Source organism: Anas platyrhynchos, chromosome 4, assembly GCF_047663525.1.
Source record: "Anas platyrhynchos isolate ZD024472 breed Pekin duck chromosome 4, IASCAAS_PekinDuck_T2T, whole genome shotgun sequence".
In the NCBI taxonomy this organism is placed as follows: domain Eukaryota; kingdom Metazoa; phylum Chordata; class Aves; order Anseriformes; family Anatidae; genus Anas; species Anas platyrhynchos.
The window spans coordinates 44088405-44110610 of record NC_092590.1 but is presented as its reverse complement, the minus strand read 5'-3'; the positions used below and the strand labels follow the sequence as shown (position 1 = coordinate 44110610).

The following is a 22206-nucleotide window of genomic DNA, read 5'->3' as shown; positions in this document are numbered from 1 at the left end:
ACTTCCCTTTTTACTGAAAAAAATAGCCAGAAAATACAGTTATTTTGCCCTTTGCACTGTGTCATGAAGAAGCTCTGTAATTTTTTTGAGGTCATAGCTTCAGAGATTGTTTGTTGCTATTGTGTGCATTACAGGGGATGTTGTATTCTCAGAAGTCTGAAGTGTTGCTGTTTTTTTCTCCTCTATAGTTCCCCTCAACCTCTTCAGTGAAATGTGGACAAGTGTACTTTACAAGTGTATCTTTGCTTTTTCATTCTCAGAGAAATCCTGGTACGATTTAGGCAGCTTTTCTACCTAGACTAAAATTCTGTAGATTTAGAAGCATACATAAATTATCTGTTATCCACAGAAGTTTACTGCAAGGGCCTACATGCCCATGAGATTATAAATTTATGCCAATTTTGGATGAATTTAAGTTATTGATAAAAATAGTATTTACAGACAATGAAAAACATAATATAAAAGAATTATATTAACATACATGGCTATTTGGAGAGTTACAAACGTTTTCTGATTCTCACTTCATAGGTAAGAACCTTAGCAAAAGTCATATGTGACCTGATCCATAGAAATGACTTTTTTTTCCTGACATAATTATAAGAACTTCCTTGAAAAAAAAAATGCTCATGGCTGACAAACTGACAATCCTGAAGATTACTTATTTTTTAGTCACAGTGTAGTTACCATGTTATCATCAGCAAGTGTGCCTGTTTTCTACTGAAGTACCTCCCTAGCGAGCCAGAATGACCACTTCTACTGATTTGAGAATGTTTTAGTATCTAAGCCACTTCTGACCCTGGAGTACATGATGTGTATGATTTGTCCTGGCAAATGGATATAGTGCTGTCTGTTGCAAAGAAAGTTTAATGTGTAGAGCACATCAAATAGTTAGCTTCATCTGTAGCAGTTAAGCTTTATAGTTATCAATCTTTAAAAAAAAAAAAAAAGTCAAACTATATTGAAATATAATTAAATATTCCTTTTTCTGAATTAATCTCTAAATCCAAGTTGTTTTTTTTTTTTTTTTTCAAACTTACTGACAAAAGTGAGCTGCAAGCCCACCCAGAATTAAATTGGCATATTAGTAAACACGTATTATTCTGTTTCAACTTCATGTTGAACTTACTGCCTTTGGTTTCTATTGCTGGTTTGTCTGCACAGCAAAGTATTTCTCAGAAATGAAAGCAATAACAGTAATACCTTGAGATGATTTTATAGCAATAGTTTATGAAACAAACATTTTTCATAAATTGAACTACAAACATATATATAACTGCTGATGATATGCTGGCAATAACACACTATTACAGCCTTACGGATTTTTACAGAAACATATCTGCAGCAGTGGAAAGCTTCCTGATGGTTGTTTCATGGTGCTGCTATACAGGAAACAGTAGCTGGAGCAGGGAAGTAAAGGGAAAAGGAGCTTCAAAAACAAAGGTGTTTTTACCACCTAACTTGAAGTATCTAACTCAAGAATGTAATTCCCCGTGTAATACAGAATAGTCAGTTTCACTGTGACTGGGGACTGTATTTTTGGTACACAGCTATTAATTATCAAGAATATCACCTGTTTTCTGTTATCTGGGACAACAGAGAGCTAAGAGATGCAAGTAACAGAAGAGCTTCCATAAAAAAAAAAAAAAAAAAAAAAAAAAAAGATAATAGTAGTGCAAGGACAGGTGCAGAAACACAGAATCAAGTTGTATTCCCAAACCCCTGAATTTCAGTTTGGAATGAGCTCAAGTGCCTCCAGACTATGCCCCCCTTGAGGACTGGAGCAGTTTACAAAGGATGTTTTTCTTTGTCTTAAGTAATACCTCCCCAGACACCTAGTGCTTTCCCTCCAAGGTACTCTCTGCAACCTACCACAAGCATTCTCTGCTCCCTAGCTGAAAGATCTTCCTACTCATTGCTTCTAACTCCAGCACAACAGACCTCCAGATCCTATACAGCAGTTCTGTGTCACTTTGAAACTCCCCTTACCACGTGCTTTCCTATAACCCAGCAAAACTCCCACTGAGCCTTAGGCCCACAGAGAGCAGGTTCCCTAAAGTGTACGTTCCTAGAGCTGGCTTGTAACCCAGCTTGAACCCAGCATATCCACCCATTCAGGCCCTGTCCCATATCTCAGAGAACTAACTTGGCCCCTTCCAAATCAAATTCGTCCAAGGAGCTTGTTCACTAAACAAAAACTGGCTCAGACAAATATAACAACCTCATTTTGCGATACCTTATCTAGAAGCTACCTCTAGCTTGTCCCAGACTTTTCCCTTAGGAGCTTGCTGGTAAACCTACAGCCTTTCCCAGAGACAGCTCCCAGCTCAACACAGGTGAGACACATCTGAAACCTTAATGACCCAACTTCTGCTGTGTCCTTGTATTACTGACTGGCTTCAGAGACTACTTGCTTACCTGCACTGCCCTTTCTTTCTACATAGTTAGTATATTACCTAGCTTTATTTAGTATTTTTGAGAGGATAGGCTTGGTCTTTTGGTTATTTTCTTGGGATTGCTGATCTACTCAGCAGAGTTTCAAGCAAATGGATAACAGAAACAAGAGCCTCTCCTGAACAGCTCAAAATCAACGTAGCTTAGTTTCATACAAAACAGTGTAATGTGAGGTCTCGTTTTTTTTTCTTCAGAACGTGGTAAGTTATTTTGTGTGTGAGAGTGAAGTTGTGCTTGTTAAGAATGCAATGTGGTACATGGTGAAGATACTCACTGGTCAGTTGAGGAGAACTAAATATCACTTGCCTGTTACTGTGCTTCTCACTGTCAGAGCTCAGCGTCCTTGTTCTGATGAGGAAACAAGGGCAAAATGAACAAAATTGTTCTCTAAGAGGTTTTGTTTGTGATTATATTGCTAGAAAATATTCTGTAACGGATTGTAGCCACAAAAAAACAGAAAGTGGGTTTTAATATTACTTATGTGTCCTTTGGAAAGCTATTCCAAAGCCCGTTGTTGAAGTTAATATTAATTCCATGTAAACATTTAACTGCTTTATTGTAATATTCCTATATACATAGTGTATTCTTCTTAAGTTTATAGTACTTTCATTTTAGATTTTTTCTTAATTTGTAACTAAATTAATACATTTGTTCAAGTTTGATTTTGTTATTAGAAGCATTTCCATTCAGAACGTAGTCCTTTTTACTTTTTTGTTTCAAATTATTGTAATATTGAGGAGTCTCCAAAATGCTTTTGTAGTTAAAATTCATAATTGCACTTAAATAATCTTTATTTATTTTTTGGCTATTGTATCTATTTTTCATAAGTTAAGTGTCTTTTTCAGTGATACTGAGTACTGATCAAGCTGTACCTGTCCTGGGAGAAAATAAATCTCTGTGGATAAAGCCTTTCTCTCCTTTTCAGTGGCTAAGGCTTCCTAGGAGGTTTTCCCTAAACTGTAGTAAAAATATGATCATTTAGTCTAATTTAAAAGCTGCACAATTGGTATTGTAACAGTAAGCTGTTTGTCAGGGAGCAATAGCACAGTCTGAAATCCAGATCCGGGTTAATATTATAGGATTTCAGAACATTTTCTATGATTGTATTCTTTGGAACTTGGCTTGTGTGTTAGCTGTAACAGGAGTATCATATGCAATCTGGCAGAGTGTAAATCTTCTGGACTCCAGTTTTGGCATGATCTAATTCTAATTGAGTCTTGTTTTGTAATGTAACAGCTACTAAAAATGCTTGTGCTGTTTAGCTGAGTGACAAGAGATGCAAGGATTGCTACCTACAAATAAATCATAAGCATGTCTCCTATATTCACTGGAGTGAGTTTAAAGTATGCATTGACTTTTCAAAAGAATTTGATTGGTTGTTCAGCCCCTCAAAATCTGGGCTGCTTACAAGATAATTTCAGAATTTTCACCTTTAAGCTTAAGTATGTGAATCAACTCTGTAAAATGAAAGTCCTTGGAGATATTAGAGAAGGCCAATGCTTTATACTCGCCTACTTATGCAATGAAGAAAGAATATCATTAAACAAACTATGTGTTACAGGTAGGAGAAGTAAATGGACAGACTGTGATGTGCTGGTTAAAAAAAATAAATACAAAAATCAGTGACAAAGCCTAATTATATGTCATTGAAGATCCATTTATCTATTTAATTATGGAAATTTGCAGTTAGTGCTGAAATGGATAGGAAGGAACCCTTTAAAAGTAGATTCAGGTGGAATAAAAGTCCCTTTGCTTTACATCAGGTGAAATGCATAGGGTTTGGAAGTAAAAGGTATGTGAATATATTGCTGTTAGTTTATTATCATTTTTTCTCTTTTACTACGCTTCAAGTTTTCAGTCTTAATCTTCTGTGATGACTGTCCCTACTGTGTAATGAGACTTAATAGCCTAGTTCTGCACCTGTACTTGCAGTGTCATACTCCCTCATTCATTGTAATCTAGAAAAGTATTAGTCTACTGCTGGGATTGTGCTTTGGGATAGGTTAAACTCTCCTGGACTAGCAGGGAACATGCAGTCTTGGAGTCAGATACAGAAGAGCTGTACATCTGCATACACAGGTATTCCTGGTGGGTGGACCAGAGGAAGTCTTTTGGCCATGATGTCTCTTGAGACGATAAAGTTAATATATAATCAGCAAAATTGATGTGCAAATCCTTATGAGTTTGGTAGCCAAAGCAAAAACCCTAATGTACCCAGGTATGTAGCTATGGAAAATACGAATCACTGCTTATGAAGTCATATTTTCCATGAGAGCATTACAGGATTTCCAGTGTGCTTTGAGTTTTCCAGAGTTAAAATAGTCTGACATGTGTGAGGCAATGCACATCTGAGTGCAGATGCGTCTTCCCTAAAATTCAATTATGAATAGATCTTTTGTTTCCTGTCTTGAAAGGTCCATATGTGGACCCAACTGCCACGAAAGTTCTGGAGTTCTTCTTTTCTCTCTCCCTATTTTTTTTTTTTTTTAATGAAACTTAGAACTGCTGTTGTTGTTAGAAGTCATTTGGCAATTTCTGTACAGACTTGTCTAAGTGATGATTATGTTTTACACCTATTTAAAATAAAGATAGCTCTCAGCTTTTAAGTAAAGGATGTTTTGGAGATAAGTAACTGCAAGTTAAAAGGCAGTGAAGGATAGGTGAGAATGGTGGGTAGCATAATCATAGTGACATATAGGACTGGACTAATTTATTTATACTGTTTGTATTAATGAAATCCTGGTAAAATCACCTTAATCTTGTAATCCAATGTTGCTTTCATTCTGTACAGTATTAAGTCCATTTTAAAAAGGCTGTGTATATTTCATATGCTAGTGATAACATAATAAGGGCACATGGAAATCCTATAAAGATTGGAGAAAAAACTCTCACGAGAAGAAAAACAGATGCAAAGCTATAACCTTGCACCTGGAAATCTTTCACACGGCAGTTCAGTGCGTTCCCAACCACCCCATAAGGACAGAAACAACACAAGCAGCTGATAATGTGATTGTGAGGAATGTGTTGACCATGGTGATGACAGGGTGATACATTTACCCTAGAGAGCATGAGTGCACCTGTGAAATATTAGACTGTGCTTTTTTACTAGGAGATCATTTTGGAAATATTTAAGAGTAAGCTATAAGATGGAAGGAGAGTGCAGCTAAAAGAGGCTGGGAAGAGGTTTAAGGATAGACATTTGGGGAAAAGCAGAGCGTGCTTTCAGAACAATTTATTAGAGAGCTTTGGAAGCTTATTGCTTTCTCATTAAGACCAATCCACATTTCCTGTGCAGCCAAGCCTCTATCAATGTGACTAATTAAATACACTGGAATTAGTAGACAAGGAGAGAAAACTCCTAGTTTATATTAAAGATACATAATTTAACATGTAGTTAGTGATGTACGCTTGAAAAAGTAGAAGAGGAAGGGTTCAGAAAGCTGCTTTGGTTGCACTGACTCTGTATTTCTAATTCATATTTTATCTTAACACATCAAATGATACAGAAAATATAACATGCATAAAGAACATCAAAATTGGCATTACTGTTGATTTGGTTGTCTGTGTTTCCTGACTGGAAATTTTATCTTCGGTACTCAAAATTAAGTCATGCTTATCACTATACTTAGAGAAAACTGCGGGCTAGTATTGCTGTTTCTGAATGATCCCTTTCTATTCTGGAGTTCCTTTCTGGGATGAAAAAAATAATATGTGCAAGTGATTTTTTTTTTTTGTGTTTGTGTGTGTGTACCATTTAATAGCCTTATAGGAAACCAAACCTTAAATTGGGTTGTAATATACATAGGGATCGGGATGTTTTGTAGGAAAGATTCTTCCCAGTTATGTTGCTATTGTGTCTGAGAAAAACTGACCAATGTATTTCAGCCTACTTGAACATTTTGTTGAAACTTGATGAAAATGTGTAATCTCATACAAAGGCTGATAAAAGGAACAAAATACCATCTGTAAAAAATAGGGAGTGTGTTTTGTGCAGGCTTGTGAACAGATGCTAGCTGACATGTTTTAGCCAGAAACTATGGAATTAATGATAAGGTTTCCTGGGAAAAACACTTCTGTGAGTATTTGAGGAAAGCAGTTCTGAGCTTTAAGTGTCCTCACAGTCAACTGGATGAGGACAGATTTGGCCTGCCACTGAGGAAAAGTAGACTCTTCACTGGAAACACCTGAAAGGCGAGGCAAGTGCTGAACAGAGAGCTTAATGTCAAAGCAAATAGCTGTAAGGAGCCTGGAGCCAGGTTTTATAGTGTGAAGAAAGTGACAGAGGATACCAAGAGGCAAACAGTAGAGCATCTGGATACAGAATACATTTTTGAGATGATAGATTAAATTTTCTTAGTCTTTCTGTTGGAATCAACCTCAGGAAGAGGAAAGTACCTGGAAAATGAATTAGTGTTTTGGAGGTCTCTCCAGCATTAGTCTGCCAGTGAAGTGGAGGAAATCAATATTAAATATATTTAGGAGTACATTATGCTGAGTTACACTGACCTCATTAGATGTATCACTGATAAATGACTACAGTACAATTGGTAATGGGACAAAATTTGAATCCTTGACTGCTGAAGCTTCCTTTCACAGCAAAGGCATGAAGTAGTTTCTTCAGGAAAGGGCTAGGTGAAGCTTACCTAACCTTCTGAAAAGGTTCACCAGAAGGCCAGGTGCTGTCAGTTAAGAAAGTGAAATAAACTAATTGGAATCTGCACCAGGAATTTAATAAATGTCAGATTTCTCAAGCAGCCTTCAGAACTGTGTTAAGATGGCACCGCTTGCACACTTCAAAACAGTGGAAGGAAGCTCAGTGAAAAGGTTAAGACTCAACTGCCTCATGCTACAAGGTATGGGCATGTCTGGCTCAGAGTAATGCCTAGGGTCACTGGACACTGCTGTCCACAAGCTTTACAGCTTTCTGCAGAACCAACAGCTGCCTGGCAGCTTTCTGTGGCTCAGAGAAGTGCAACGACTGCTCAGAAAGAGGAAAACAAGAAGGGAGGTGTAAAGGACTGGTACCACTAGGAGTCCTAAAGGAAATGAAGGAGGATGTTTTTTGGACTCAGTACTTGATTCTTGTGTTTATTCACTTAAAACTGTGCTAAGTGTATGTGGATGATTTTCAGAAGTAGGATAATACTACTGGTACAAGAACATAATAGTTCCTGGTAAAACATCCCAGAGTAATCTGGGTTTAGGGTAGAAAGTAATTCCTGCTGGGTTCAAATTATAAAGAGAAGATAGAGACCAGAAACTGTTGGGAAGGCTATTTTACTCTCTTTAAGAAGAGCTACATTCCATGCCTGAGAAAGATCTGTTAAATCCAGTGTCACCACTGGTGACTGGTGCACTTTACTCCAGTTAATTAGGTACATGCCACCTTTGTCCTAGCAACATTTTTGCACAACTTGTGGTTTTCTACACTTTTTAGATTTATTTATTTGTTTAAGTGATGCTTGAAGTTGAGGAATCTGAAAAAGCCAATTTTACCTGCCTGCAATAGTATTTGACCTAGGATAACAAGTGGGATAACAAACAAGTAGAAATCTGTAATGTTTCTGTCTGCTAAGGGTGCAACAGCAAATACCTGCAGGACAGTCAGCATGCAGTATTTTGAATAATCCTGCTGAAGGGAATTTGATTCCTTACTCTAAGGAATTCAAAAGTTGTCCTTGTTTGTTGAATAGAGCCCTGTGAGATTCTTTGGTTTGCTGGGTCAGATTCACTTGACAAGGCTCTGTTTTGCCTTTCCAAGTAAGTACTATTGGAAAAATGTTGCAGTGTGATGTTATAATAATCCATCTGATGAAACCTATTGCAGGGCATATATGTGATAATAAAGTAAACAGAGCAAGCCTTGTTTTTCAAATGACACTGTGTGTAATCTCTTGGTGTCTGTGCCTCCTTTAACAACTTTTAAACCCATTAATAAATTTCACCTGAAGCTGATGAGGGAGATCAGCCTTCAAGATACTTGATTTCTGTGAGCTTCATGAAAATACAGTCCATCTCCCCTGCCTGCCTATCTATCAGCGTTCTCACTGGGGAAATGTGGTAGTGTCAGTTCAACTCTCAGTAGTTATTCGATAATCTGTAGGTGGCAGCAGTGGTATGAATGCCCTGATCTTTTCTGTCAGATTAGTACTGTCATAGACCTGCGAGAAGCCAGTTATGAGTGCTATAGAAAGCTATAGAAAATCATTCCTTTCTAATCCTGCTGTCCACATTTTAAATCAGTTTTACTGAGGCACTGGTATAAAGAAACCATAAAGGTGATTAATATTTTGTAATGAAGCAATTGGCACTTAACAAGCTACTCACTTCTACAGACTGCTTACTAAAAATATTAAAGAACTTAAAGGTAAAAGTGAAATTCAATTTGGAATACATACATTTGGATACTAAAGCCTCTGTCTAAATGATTTTATTAATATCGATTGATCTATTGCCTTCCAAAGAGGTAATCAAAGGGTAATCTTGTTAAAGAGGAATGGCTTACTTAGCGTGACACAAAGTGTTGAAGGGCCAAATCTTAGTTTGAGAGTGGAGAATAACCTTGTGGTTATATTAGGGCTGGTAAAATGAGAAAGGCAAGCGGGCCTCATTCCAAAAGGATGTGAGGTCTTGTTGGATATCCAAGTCAGAGGAGCCTGCAGCCGAGCTGATCCAGCAGCTTTGCTTTAACAGCAAGTACAGAAGGGATGGGGAGAGTCAAGCCCGTTTCAGTATTGTGCAGAAAAGAATGATAGGGACACCTAAGCTAAAGCTTATAACTTATTCCTCATTTTTGTTATTTTTTAAAATGAAAATGTGATTTTTTTTTTTTTTTTTTGCCAAATGTTGGAATGAATAATATTGATAATTCCTAATAATCACTATTAGTCAGCTTTCAAAAGAGCACTGCAAGCTTTCATGTTCAAATATTTCCTGATGGTCAGCTAAAAGACAGTGTGTAGGTGGCAAACAGTAGGATGTAAACAGCATTTGAAAAGTGTACTTTGCATTATACTGGCACTTATTGAAAATTTAGATCTGATTATCAGCTGTAGGTTTACTTTGTGTCTCTTCTGGAGTATCTAAATTAACATTTTGACTACTAGTTATAAAATACAGTATTCTCTAACAGGCATCTGTAAGCACTGGGCCCCAGATCCTCCAAGACTGTATTGGTGTCTTTTTTTTTAATTTCCCTTAATGAATGAAAATGTATCAAATAAGAACAAAATAATTCTCACCTTAATTATGCTGCTTAAAATGTTGACATATTTATGTGTACAAAATAAATAGTCTGACATAACTAATTAAAATGTCTGTACACACAAATGCATTATAAATAGAAATAAACATCTTTTATCTCTCAATTAATTTATTTGAACTTCAGATTGTAATTAGAATACATTCAGGTATCCAGAGAACAATGAAAAGAATCCTTGGTGAAACAACAGCACTCTCAAGAGAACTGAAAGTACTCCTTAAGTCTCTGAAGTTACACCACGCCATTTGGCATAAACAGGATTTGGAACAGTGCTCTGCAACTTCCTGGAGTTAGTATACGACCAGCTCCCGAAGAGCAAGCTCTTGGATCCTGGGAACACTTGACTCTGGCAGTAAGAGGACCTGGGATCTCTCTACGAGTGTGAAGGATTCAAAGAACACTTGTTTAGTCCTCCTGATAATGGAGATGGGCTTGTCTGTACGTGACCTCTGCGGACAGAGTACTGTTTGCCTACAGCTCACTTCATGTTTTCTGTTGCTTACTTTGTGTCAGGGGTAGAATATAAATAAGGACTCATATATGTAAAATATCTGCAGCTGAATTGCTGACTGCCAGGATTTTATCCCTACAAACCTTCAAGTGTTCAAAACAACAGAGTAAATAGCTTCTCAACTTGCATACAGTGGCAGCTGAAGCTGGCAGAATTTCTCTCTTACTCCTAACCTTGTTTGCCTTGAGCTGTGTAAAATCTCCCAATGTCAGGCGGATCCATTTTATAGGGACAGCCTGGAAATAGTTCTGTTAAAGCAAAAATCTCTCTCAAACAGATGAGGAAAAAAACTCAGTAATTGTTTTTTGAGCTGTAACTTCCTAAGGTGCTTTACAGAAACTCTATTTTAAACTGATCTGCAATTTCTTTATACTATTTACAAAATATTTTAAAATATTATTTTTCTACCTCATGTATTTATCAAGATTTCATGTTTGTGGAACTCTTTGGGCTCTTGTTTAATGGTACATAATTTTGTGTTTTTGAAGAAATGTCTCTCACAAATCAGCTGCGGTTACAGATTCCCTCTTTAGGAAGTCATCCTGATGGGAGAAATTTCTGTGGTTAATCTCCTCCATACCCGAGTATTGGTAGCTTTCCTTCTGAGCCTAGACAACTGATTGTACATCAGTCTGTGAGGATTTCCAAGCAATGAGACAGACTAAAACACCCTAGATGTTAAATTATTTTGCAATGTGCCTGAACATGAAAAAAGCAAACCATGATTGCAAGACTCTTTAGAAACTGCAAGTGCCGTTTGGAATACACAGATAAGCTGCTTTTGTAAACTGTTAGTCAGCAGGCTTTCATTTCTGTAGTCTAATTTCTAAATTTTAGGTTGTAACCTTTCAGATAGATGCATAAAACGTTTGGCTAGGAATGTGGAATAAAGGATGTGGAATGCTTCATTTCTGAACCTCTGTTTTCATAGCAGCTTTCTCAGAGGGAGTTCAGGATTGCTTGTCTGTCTTATGCTGTCTCTTAAGCATCAAGATTTATGTGGTTGAGGAATTGGTCTGAGTAGGCACAATTCATATAGACTGCAGCTTTGGTTATTACTGCAGAAGGGGTTGGTTAGGCATCTCCTTTCTTGTGATCTGCATCTGGCATGAAATCTGTCCTGGAGCAAGGGTTTGTGTGTAATATGCTGTAGAAGCTTTGGGTTCTTCTGTTTAAAACACAAGTTAAACACAACTGAAGTGTCTTCTTTTTTGTGATGTCCATGCTTAGGATTCCCTAACCTTTGCCATTCTTTCTGTCTTATAAATATTTAGGATGTGCATGGGAACAGCAGCAGGCAGTAGGAGTTCAGATCTTGAGCAAAGAGAGGTTTTGAGACTGTACGACTGTCCAATTTACTTTACCTATTGAGTAAAAAGATCTTTCTCCTGATATTGTTTTGCAAATATAATTATTTCTTGGAAGGAAAGCTCAAGTGCTGTCTTTTGTTCTAGAATAGTATTTATTTTACTTGCCAAACCTAAGAAAAATAAACAAAACCACTTCTCATGGTTGACTTAACTCATACACTTTTTCTGTTATTTTCAGACACTGGTAGGCTGTGCAAAAACAAACAACAATAAAAACCACACCTCTTCCAGAGAATGTCCCATGATTTCGAGTAAAACCCTTGGTAACTATTTAGGTTTATAAGCTGGAGATCCATGGTAACTATTTAGGTTTATAAGCTGGAGTTCCACAGCAGCTCCCACTGCATTAAATGGAAGTGGTTTGCACATGCACTTCTAAAAATCAAACCATTTACAGTCTAGCTGTGGGTGCATGTTAGGGAGCCCCTCGGCTAGAAAAGACTTTGGGTCTTCTGGAAATCAAACCATGTATGTAGATGTTTATGTCCATGTTTTGGTATCTAGACATAGGCTTAGGTACAAAAGGTTGAATTTGTCACCCTTACCTTTGAAATGTGCACCACAGTCCCTTGTAAAGCCAGGGGCAGTGCTGCCAGCATTTTAAGGTGGGGCTTCTGTCAACAGCATATGCAGTGCTGCCTGGGATATTTTTTACAGAAAATACCTACGGAAGCCAACCAACCAAAAACAAATAACAAGGAAAACCCCTGCAATTTGGGATCTCTTTTTTTTTTTTTTTTTTTTTTTTTTTTTTTTCACGGGTATAAGTAAGGAAAAGGATTTTGGTCTGTTCGAAAATGAACAAATTTTAAAAGTCAAATGCTACTCCACCACGACTGTGTCACAGACTGAGTGTCCACAGAGAGCTGGCAAAGCAGAGAAAACACTAGTGTCCACTAGAGTACTAATGTCTCGTGTCCTGATGAGTGGAAATGTATTAAGGGCTTACCAAAGAATGGGTTCTTCCTTATGATTTATGCAGATATATACACAGGAATTCTGTGGTTTAAGGATAGCTTCCCTGTTCGCTCTGAAAAGCTTATGCAGCTATGTAGCTATGCCCAGCACTTTGCAAAATGTTTGTGTGCGGGCTTGTTTGTTTTTTATTTTTATTTATTTATTTGCTCAGGATGGCTAGGTGACTGTTATGCAGTGCAGCCTATGACTCATTTATGATCTACTTGCTTACCCTTACTCATTGCAGGTTTTCAGGATTTGGGATATCTGTGCAATTGGTGCTGGCCGTCAGGTGTAGATACAAGGAAGGACAAAAGCATATGCTGTGGAACATAACTCTGCATGCTTGTGAGATGAATGAATGATTTGTGCAGAACCCTCAGAGGATGTAGCTCTCAGGTTCCTCACATGACCATGTAGATTTGTTGCTTTTTGATATTAGGGCAACTGGCACCTACTGGTTTTTAGGCAAGCACCTATGACACAGAGCATGTCAAAGAAGACTGAGGAATTGTGTTAAAGAATTGTTCAGTGATTCTTGTCATTGTTTGATATGGTGGAACATGAAAGGTTTGATGTGGCCTGACTTTAAGATCAGATAAATCTGCAGCTACATGTTAATAATGTCTGGTGGTGGATAACTGGATGCTAGTGATTGTGCTGAGCCCCCATCTTAGTGGTCTCGTGGTCATTTGGTATTTTATATACTGGTATTTTTGTGAAATACCAGTAGCGTGAAGCGGCATTGCTTTGGTTCTTGGTGTGGTTTAAAATGTCATCTTGTTCATAGGTATGGTGGAACAGACAAAGAATGGACTGGGATTGAAGGAATGGGAGTTTTATTACTGACTTTTCCAGTGGGAAGTACGGTGGTCTTTGCAGGTGTAACCTTCTTTTGTATGTTAAAATGATTAAACCTGGAGTAGCAATTGACTATGGCATCCTTTGTACCAGCTATCAAATAAAAATAATATACATAATTTTCATTTATTTTATAAATATTTACTGTTGATTTTACTGTAGCATTTCCATCTGGAATTATTCCAGAGAGTTTGTAATGTAAAGATTTAAAATTTCATTCTATTTCAGAGCTGCTTCTCAAGCTTTGTGACACTTGTGATAGTAGAGACCCCTTCTTCCCATCCTTTCTCTGTCCCTTGGCTACTTCCCCCTTCCCTCCCGGAAGATTTAGGATTGAGAGGGCTCTCATTCTGACCTTACAGCTGACTGGAGATTTACCTGTTTGTTTTTTCCACTTTTTTTCCCCCTATCTGTTATCAAGGTGCTGTTGTTTGTGTATGTGTATATGAGGTTAGTTTAGCTGGTGCTTCTTCAATCAGCATCTTTTTTTTTTTTTCTTTTTTCTGAAGTGACCTCTACAGTGCATTAGATTTATGGCAGCCTGTACTTTCATTACATATCAGTGTTACTGTGCAAGCTCACTGCATCTCTGTCGGAGGAGGAACAGGGCTTCTCAGAACAAGCCTTCAGTATTATCTTTGAACATATGTTCTCTATTAAGTGAGATGAGGGAAGTCACTTAGTTTTCCTTCCATTTGGAGGTTAAAATGGAGGGCTTGTCTAAAAACAGATTGTAGTAAATTGGAGGTTTATTTGAACAGTATGTCAACATTATTAACTTGAAAATATATACTAAATTGATAGGTTTCCTTTAATTACCTCATCTCGAAAGCTGTTCTCAACAAACAAGCAAACAATTCGAAAGTAATTTAATCTGCCTGAAAACGAGAAAATCAGGAAAGCATACAGCACGACTTTTCTAAATATGACATTTGTTATAAAGAGTGTTAGATAAACTATGTAATATATTTGGCCCATTCTACTTCCTGTTCAGAAGTAGTAACAAATTTAAAAAACTGTTGGTGTCTAGATTCTGGGGTTATTCTGCAAATGTGCAAATGTTGGCTTACAGTTAGCTGGTAGACAGCATATTGGCGGGGTTTGTTGTTGTGTTTTTTTGTTTGGTTTTCTTTTGTTTACTTTTTCTCTTTCTTTTTAGTGGTGGTGGTATTAATATGGCCAGTTTGAAATGACTTATGTGACTGGGCTCTCAGAAAACCCTGTGTCACTTGACTTCACTGACAGATGTTTAAGATGGCTATGCGAATGCTGCATGTGTGAGATGAATTATACAAATATCTATGAGACTTCCTTGCTTTTAGACATTATTCTGAAGATTTTAATGATGTTGTAAATGCCAGGAAAGCTAATTTGCTTTAGCGTTCCACATAATCATAGACATTTCAGCAGCATTCACTTAGCACTACTTATGCATGTGCTACCCTTTCTGACTGAAGAGCTAAAATTAGGGGCCTTCTAGATTACCCTGTTTCAGAGGAGAAACTGGGGATTTCTAGGGAAATTGAGCTGCTTTAGTACAGTTAATGAGAAACATGTGCCAAGTCTTTTTTCAGCACAGCGCGTAAGCAGAGAGAGTTTTACAATTTGGAGTTTTAAAACTCTTCCCATAAATATTTTGTTTTGAGAATCCACTTGGTTTTGCTCAGGATGGGTCAGTGACTCAAGCATGAATTTCTAGCAGTGGCTTCTGAGTCCTTCCTCTCAGTTGAGACTCTTCGGGTAAAGAGTCGTGCCCACACCAAAACTTAATAGTTTGTTCTAAAACAAACTTAATTTGTTTTAGAAGGAAGTGAGCGACTGGAAGTGCTGTCACAGTAGGATTTAATGATCTCCCTGATCTAGTGAAGAGAGTTTCGGTCCACCATTTTAGCCATTGATGTAGTGTGAAAGAAACATGACGTTTATAGATCTTCCAAAGTACTCATTGTCACCTTTCCCAGTAACTATATCCAGAATGATCAACACCCAGCAGTGGTGCTTCCTCACAAAAAAGTGGAGGATGCTACTATTCTAGGCAAATGCTAGCTGTCTGCTGAGGGAAATTGCAATTGAATCCAAAATTGTATGTGTATCTTTGCTATAGTACTTCAAAAATAGAGGAATAGTAGCTCTTGTCCTACATGAAACTTTCCTGAGTAGGTTTGTCAGTGGTTGATAAATCAGCTCTGTTACTTTAAATGTTATGCTTGGTTTATTCTTGAATCTGCACCCCATCATTTAAACAAAGGTTTTATTGTTGCATTGACTTATTTGTGTATCTCAATGAATCTAGCTGAGGTTGAGGCATTTATGGAAAAAAAAAATCAAGCGATGGTGTAGAACAGAGCTCTGGTTTGCCACGTAAGGTAGAAGAGACTGTACTGTTTTCTTGGTAACTCGTGACTGTGTACTGTAGGTGATGGGAGGAACATTTGTTTCTACAGCCAAAGGAATGGTAGTTCTGAGGGGTAATTTGGCTTCCAGTACTGTTCAAATACCAGAAGATGGTCTGTTCCCTTGTTCTTATCTCTCTGCGCTATTGCGCGCTGAAGTGATTCTAAAGCTCTGTGCCTGTTTGGTTTGATACCTGCTTTTAGCTGTCGTCCGGAGTCCCTCCTTGTTGGTTGATGTTTCTCTTGACCCCACCCTTAGTACTAAAGCAAAGCTTGATACCAGCCTGTCCTAGCTGCTCTGTGCTTGGTCATTCTCCCGTGAAATATCATTTCCTACTTCCCATCCTTTCTTTTGTGTGTGGTTATTTTTATATGTTCAGCCCTTACTCGCACAAGTATGTCCAAGATTGTGTTTTGCTATTTGATTATGAAAAATTTCCAAAATTATTCTCAAGGACATGCAATTCTTAATTATTACGAAAAAACCTTTGTGCTATAAAAAAGAAAAAGCTTACTGCTGGCCTTTTAAAACTGATTGACATTGGTGGATAGTAGTTTGACACAGGGTGTTACAGAACATAGCTTTTTTTTTTTTTTTTTTTTTTTTTTTTTAACAGTTTTAGGGTGCTTAAACGGATGTTTAGAAGTTTTATTTGTATGAGCATTTACAGAATAAAATTCTTCAAAATGCCTCCGGATTTTTGTTGTAGTATGCAAGAAAAAAGTATACTTGGAAATCTGAAGAGCCCATGATGCAGATGTTGGTGGAAAAGAGCAGAAGTTGGGAAATCTTTACTTTTCATGGTGATGGATCAACTCTGTTTTTGGATCTAGAAGGTGCAAAATTTAGACTAGACTTAGCTTTCAAAAATGTGGTGCAGCATGTACAGTTGTATGATCCTGCAGAGCACAGTGGTGTCCTTCCAGTAGGAAGCTGTAAACCTGCATAGTTGTACTCTCCTCTCCTTCTCATGTGCTTGCAATATCCGTGAAGGTCTTTTCATCTGGCTAATTGTTTTTCGTTCTAGTAGGCTGGCTACTCGTGTTTGGTTTTCTTTGTTACTTTGTGATACTTCAGTGCGTGTTGTTCCATGTTTTGCAAGGCAATTTGTCATTAAAGATCCCAAGAATTATCACTGTGTACAGCTTTGACAGTCTCTGCTCTTTGGTGAAATTGCAGTTGAGCAGTTACAGTCTCGTTAACTGCGAAGTGCAAAGGATCTGGGTGGCATTGAGCTTTTGCTTTTATTCGTTCCATCTTTTGTTTTTTAGTACTGTTATGTCTCCCTCAAATGTTGCTGTGCTGTGTCTGAGAAATCCCTCTTTTTTTTTTTTTCTTTTTTCTGAAAGTAAAGATGCAAATGGGTTGAATCAACTGCTATGTTTACTTTTTTCTGTCAGAAGATTTATTGTTGCTATCTTCATGTTTTATATATCATGTGAAAATAAAGACAGATTTGTGAGCTTATTGTGCTCCTTTTGGAGGCATGGTTCATTGGGAACTCCTTATATAAGTCTCATTCAAGTTTTGGTGCCCATCATTCTCTCTGTTTAGGTAAATTTACCCACCCAAAGTGGGTACTAGTGCAAGTGAGACTGAAACTATCAAAGCTTTTGTAATTTTGCATGCATAAGACAATGATGAATAGAAACATTCTGTGCCATATAGGCAAAAAGGTGGTTCTTTTTATGACATAGACTGTATCATGTCTTTATCAAAGAAAAGTTTGTGTGTTTGCTTCCTTGGCAACAGGGCTGTCGCTAGAGGCCATCTGACTAAAAGTCTTCACCCTGCAATTCATAGTATTAGGGTAAATCAGAGAGCATTGTTTACATGACTCCTTGTGTTTCATGTCATGTATCCTCATACACAGATGTTTTTCATCGTTTACTGCTAATAGTGAGTATGTGTTACAGTTTTCTATGCATTTTTGTGGCATTTTGTATGTTTAAACTGTACTCATGTTGAATGGGAATGATTATGTATTTTGACTGAGGGAAATGAAACTCATCCTTGGGATACTTTTTGGTTTGCTTTCTCTGCTTATACAGTGGCCTTTTACAGGCCCAGAAAAAGGCAGAAATCTTTCACCAGCTAAACTTCTTGCCCTGCATTCCTGGATTAATAATGCAAGAAGATGATGCATGTCAAGTCACATGAAGAATGACAAGATGACAGAAAATACAGCCACAGTACAGGGTAGAGCTGGTTTGCAGAAGCCCAGCATGAAGACAAAATGGTAGTGATACAGCAATAATTCCATGCCTCAACTCCATAAAAAGGACCCCTTTATCAAGAACTTCAAAGGTAAAAGGCATGGGGAGTCAGATTTTCAGCTCTTTTAAGTGACTGTAGCTCCATTAGCAATTGGCTGAGTGAATGAATGAATGAATGCATGTGGTTAACTGTTCTAAATCACTTGAAAATCTGGTTGAGAAGCTCTTTCTTAATAAGTAATAGGCGAAGGACAGGGAAGATACTCTCTCAAAACTATACAAAACCCTGATTTTTTTTCCTCCTGCTCTTTTTTTAGGAAAGAGCTGTAGGCAACTGGTAAGAAGCCCTAGTTGAAAAGCTTGATTTAAGAGAGGATTTTCCTATTTTCTTCACTTCAGAATAGGAAGGGAAATGGAAAACTTCTAAATTCTTTTAAAGGAAGGGATAGGGATGATGGTTGATTAATGTTCTTCTTCAACCTTCACTTAGATTAAAACTTCAGTCAAAACAAAAATCACTCATAATTGGGGTGACAGAAGGTGAAAATAAATGCCCTATGCTTCTGTAAGTTTCACCTATCTCCAATATGCTTTCAGTGTTCTCTCCTAAGTAGTCTCCTGGAAAAAAATAAATGATACAACTTTGTGTAATATTTTTATTTTATTTTTACAGAGATAACTTTGTTGAGGTTTGTGTATGTGTGGTGGTTGTGTTCCATTTTGTTTCCCCTTACCACCATCCAGGTTCAGTAGGAACTGTTCCTGGTTTGGGCCAAAAACTTCATAGCTGCTCTTCTTCATGCATTCAGAATCAGTTGTGAAGGCTTTTAATGTCATGCAATGAAGGAGGAGTCCTTGAACTCCAAAGAAAGATAGAAGAGAAGGTTCTGATCTTGTTAGCCAGAATGAACAAACATATGCTTGTGCTTCTCATTGAAATAAATCTCTAAGCCCTTAAAAAAGGGACAATTCAGAATCTGTTTGTTTAAACTCCTTACTTCAAAAGAGGAACTTGTGTGTGTCTTACAAATAAGACTGTGTTACAGCACTGCTCAACTGTTCTTGTAAATGGTTTCTGGAATTCTTAAAAACATTATTCTAAGTTGTGAGCTTTCTTTCTCTCCAGGGTTTGAAAAAGAAACCCTGCTGGTTTGCAGGGTTTGCAAACCAGCAGCACATCTAGGATGAACCCACAGAGATTGGTAGGCCTAGAGTTAATGGTTTGCAATTCTTCTAAATATATGGTACTCCCAATGATAACTACAGTTGAAAACAGTCTGATTTTAGTAAAAGCCACAGCAGCGTTTGTAGCTGTAAAGGTTGTGTTGTGCTGTGGGATCAGAATTTAGGATTCTCTTGGATTTTGATATTTTTAAAGCTACTCAATTGCCTTTATTACCTTTTCCTTTGGTTACTGATTGCTTCTGCAGCAGCAGGAACTGCATGACAGAGACCTGATCCTTTTTGCTGGTGCAAGTAGTAACCTGATTCTATCTTCAATCATTAAGATGCTTTATTGTTGCAGTTCACATGCTTTAATAAAAATCTCTTATAGTTAGCGATATACTATCTAAGATTCTAGCTTACTTTTCTTGTCAGTCCCTACCTAGGCACAGGGAGGAGGTTGAGAAAGATGGGTTTAAGTATAACTGCAGTCATGCAGCAGCATATAAAACACTGCCAGCTGCAACAGATGTCTTACACCTGCTAAGCTTTTGCCAGCAAGCTGGACTGGCACCCTCTGGTTGGAAAGCAGGCAGGAGTACAATTTGATTCCATTTTGATTTTGTTTTTAGACAGTGCAAATTTTGAGGGGGAGATATTTAGGAAGTGAATGTCCTGATCAAACGGAGTGTCCTGTCTTTGCAGAATGAAAGTCTCTGGTATCTAGGCTTGTGACATGGAGAAAAAAAGAATCACAGTAATGTACATAAGTGCTTCACATAATCTACACTTGGAAGCTCTGTGGGTTCTGTATGTATATTATCATACATATGTCCGTGTGTACACACACCCCTCTTCCCAGAAGAGTAAAGGGAGAAGTGTTCTGCTCCGTAACGTTTTTTCTCATTAGGTTTAAAAGCCTTTGTTTGAAAAGGAGTTGTAAAAGCTGAATATAAAACACTATGGCTTTGAATACAGCTGTGGAAGGCATCGTTACTATATCTTTTACTTGCTGGGGGGAGAGATTGGACCAGAGACAGACCAGATTGGATGTGGATAGGTCTGAGAATATAATATGGAAAGGTAGAGAGAAGCGTTTGCTTGTGAAATGATCTGACTGGGTTATCTTTGGATTTTCTCATTTTGAAGAAAACATTTTTTATACAGTTTCACACTTCCGGCATTTTCCTCTGTCTTTCAAACTGTTCTTAATTCCTCATGGCAAAAGTGAAGCTTCTTATTAGAGGGAGTGACTTTTAATTAACGCTTGTCTTTTGTGAAAGCTGCCTGAGGTACTGCAAAAACATACAAGGCTCATTCAATTCAGCAGACCTACAGTGTGACCAGCTGCCAAAAGTTGGACTATGGAGTCAATGTAAGAGACTTAAAATCAGTTTAGAAAAGTATGTAGCTGGGCAGAGGAAAAAGTGTTTCCAATTTTAATTTCTAGATAGTGATTTGCAGGACACAGAGAAGGTTCATATTAAAGGAAATGATTTTGTTTCCCTCTCCTAAACCTATAGGAGCTGAGTTTAACACTGAAGGATTTTCTGTGAGATGTTCACGCAGCTCTGGTGGTGACAGTATCTTGGCTTCAGTTCTGAATTTTGTTCTAAATTTAGGATTCCTCTTTGCCTCTCTCTTGGAAATGTAGTTGTTCCCTTCCCTGCTTGGTATCAATAACAGTCTGTCTCCCTTTTAGCATTATTTCTATACTCAATACTTTCACAGTGTGTGAATCTCTTTATATCTTCTGTGACTATCACCATGTTGCGGACATACATTATTTTTGCTCTCACAGAGGCAATTTACAATAGATGAATAGATGTTGACAGTTCTGGGCAGCTGGAGAAAAGTTGTATCACAACAGACTTAGTTTTGAATCAAAGAAATGTTGTCCTTGCTGCTTCCTACCACATTTCCAAAACTGTTTTGTTTGAGTCAGCCATGTTTCCTATCTCTTTCTTGGCCAAATGTAAACGAAAATCAAACAGCAAGCTGTCAGGAGGTCATGCCTTAAGGACAGCTTACTATTATTTTTTAATTCTCTTTTAATCAGGTTTCTCATTAACGTGTTGCTACAGATTTATATGTAGCTGCATCAGCACTGCTAGCAATCCTGCTGCATGAAATGGCTTGTCTGACATCAAAAATTATGAGGAGGCAGCAGGCAGCAAGACAATAGATCAGCCAGAGTGTCTACAGATGTTTTTAATCTGATCCTCCGTTATTTATACAGTGTCATAGGTATGCATGTTGTTTTGCAGATATATAAAACATGAGAGCTTCCTGTCCTGAGGGGCTTACAACATGCAAGATTGTAAATGAAATCCTGCAAGATTTCTGGTCATTATTATCCAGTGCCCAGTGTGGTTAGTTTGCAGCAAGTGCAATATGGAGTATACCCACTTCTTGTTAGCTGCACGTGTGAAGGGAGAAACCTGTTTAAACAATGTACGGTCAATAGTGAGTGAGAGAACTGATAACCGAACTTCAGGGCCTTGAACACTGATTTAAACCCACCTCAGGTCAGCAGAGCCAGTGCTCTTATTTAGGCCTGAACCATATTCTGCTAAACAAGAGGACTTTCTAAAGTCACAAGTCCCCAGTGAAGACGGTGTGTGTGTGTCCGTGGTTACTGAGCTGTGTGCTGCAGAGTGATCTGGAGGCAGCAATATCTGCTGCTTTCACACAGCTCTACAAGAATCGTTCCTTACAATCATGATTAGCAAAGAGAAAATTGGAGCTAGGTAACAGGCACTGGGGGGAGTTTGATGCATTTTTTTTAGTGCAGCCAAAACATTAGTACTTAAGAATAATTAAGGAGTTTTTAATCTGACTCATTCAGCTCAAAATCACATGGATAATGGCTCCATGAAATTTCAAAAACATTATGGCACTTTATAGGTAAAATTCCTCTGTGTGAAAGCACCCAAATGTTTCTGACTTATCAAGATCCGCTTTTGTTTTGTAAATTGATCACGTTCTTTCCCCACCCCCATGTATTACCCAAGCATGTGT

The 22206-nt window shown here is 37.7% G+C and overlaps 1 protein-coding gene across 2 annotated transcripts in view; it reads left to right on the top strand.

Moving 5' to 3' along the window:
* Positions 1-2429: 2429 nt before the first annotated feature.
* The window catches only part of JADE1 (jade family PHD finger 1), a 107428-nt gene continuing 87651 nt past the window's right edge, over positions 2430-22206 (top strand). The window contains exon 1 of one of the 2 annotated variants that reach the window (XM_038179065.2): positions 2430-2651. The gene's annotated coding sequence lies outside the window, so the exon portion shown is untranslated. The remainder of the gene's footprint in view (positions 2652-22206) is intronic. The other variant, XM_038179059.2, reaches the window with a different exon arrangement.